Source organism: Rhinoderma darwinii, chromosome 1 (genome assembly GCF_050947455.1).
Source record: "Rhinoderma darwinii isolate aRhiDar2 chromosome 1, aRhiDar2.hap1, whole genome shotgun sequence".
In the NCBI taxonomy this organism is placed as follows: Eukaryota; Metazoa; Chordata; class Amphibia; order Anura; family Rhinodermatidae; genus Rhinoderma; species Rhinoderma darwinii.
In genome coordinates this window covers 33,648,052-33,650,090 of record NC_134687.1, presented here as the reverse complement: position 1 = coordinate 33,650,090, position 2,039 = coordinate 33,648,052, and positions in this window count along the sequence as shown.

Here is a 2,039-nt window from a genome sequence, read left to right as displayed (position 1 = left end):
TAGATAAGGCGTCTGGCATTTTTGACTGAAAAAATATCACTGCATGCATCCTAACGGAAGGGTCTTGAACAGGCCGAGATTCACAAGGCTACCATCACACCTGTGTATGGCGCATCCGGCTGCAGTTCTGTCACGTTTGACGACAAGAAAAGCGAATCATACAGCACTGTACTCGATTTCCAAGCAATGGAAATCCAAAGAACCTCATAATAAGTCAAGAGGGTCTGTTGGGCGCCACGATCATCCGATCGATGGATCTGGCAGTGTTTGTGGTGAACAGAGCTTGAGGGCCCTTTTACACTGGGCAATTATTGGGCAGACGAGCCTTCATAGAACGCTCATTGCCGATAATTGTCCTGTGTAAACAGGGCAGCGATCAGCAGATGAACGAGCAAACGCTAAATCATCTGCTGCTCGTATCGTTTTAAAAAACTGAAATATATTTGTCGGCAGCAACGGCGTTCTCACTGTGATCGATGCCGGCACGGGAGTGGATCAGTCCAGTCATCTGACCTCACCGGTCAGGTGACTGGACTGGTCCACTCCCGGGCCGGCATCAACACCAGTGAGAACGCAGCTGCAAGACTCATGCCTTCTTCTGATGGTGAGTGACGTCAAAGAAAAGCGGAGAGTGGCAGCAGTAGGGCTGGCTACCTCTACCGCTCTCCGCTCTGGCGGCATTGTGGCACAAAGTATAAGGGGGTTGTGTTGCGCTACCTACAGGGGGTCTATGTGTAGAGCTATCTACAGGGGGGCTGTGTGTGGAACTATCTACAGGGGGGCTGTGTCTGGCGCTATCTACAGGGGGGCTGTGTGTGGAGCTATCTACAGGGGGCTGTGTGTGGAGCCATCTACAGGGGGCTGTGTGTGGAGCCATCTACAGGGGGCTGTGTCTGGAGCTATCTACAGGGGGGCTGTGTCTGGAGCTATCTACAGGGGGGCTGTGTGTGGAGCTATCTACAGGGGGCTGTGTGTGGAGCCATCTACAGGGGGCTGTGTCTGGAGCTATCTACAGGGGGGCTGTGTCTGGCGCTATGTACAGGGGGGCTGTGTCTGGCGCTATGTACAGGGGGGCTGTGTCTGGCGCTATGTACAGGGGGGCTGTGTCTGGCGCTATGTACAGGGGGGCTGTGTCTGGCGCTATGTACAGGGGGGCTGTGTCTGGAGCTATGTACAGGGGGGCTGTGTCTGGAACTATCTACAGGGGGGCTCTGGTGGATGATTTTTCCATTGACCGGTAGCAGAGTTACACAACTGGAAAAAAAAAATCCCCATCATGTAACTCTGCTACCTGTCAATTGAAAAGTCATCAACCACAGGGTCTCCCCCTTGACTTTCATTGTTCTCAGCCTTTAGGTTTGTCCTGCAGCTGCTGCCGCCGTGATGAGCAAATGTTATACCTAAGATAGGAAAAGTAACATAAAGACGATATAACCGGATCCATAATATCTGTGATATCCAGACAGTGTAGAGATCCGCAGTGAGAATGTGCGCGCGTTATTTGCAGAAGGATCTGGCCGTGATTTGATGTGTTTATGCCGGATATTGGGCGTGGTTAGGGAGCGTGGCATAAAAATGTCCCTCTTTTCCGATTTTAAAGTTGTGAGGTATGGCACAAGGGTTTTTTTTGCGGTCTAACGGACTGCAACTGACCCGTAGTAATGTGGACAGCAAAACCATTACGGTTGTGTGCATGAGGCCGTCATGGTGTCTATAATTTACTGGAAAAAATAGCGATGCTCTATTTGTTCGGCCATATAAGAAGGGATCTGCGATGGAGACTCCTATGCAGTTTCTGTCAAATTAGACCAGGCTGATTCTAAAAACGTAAGCAGATAACAGCAGTGTGAACAAGCCTGACGTCCTTCAAGGAATAGAGGCCAAGTAACTCCTAGACTTCCCTTTCCCTAGACAGAACTGGTATTATAAGGTCTCATACGCACTGGTGCATTTTAGAGTGCGTATTACGGCCGGCAAACCATTTCACGACACCAAGTCCGGAAGTACACTTGACTTGACGTCACTAGAGCGCGACGAGC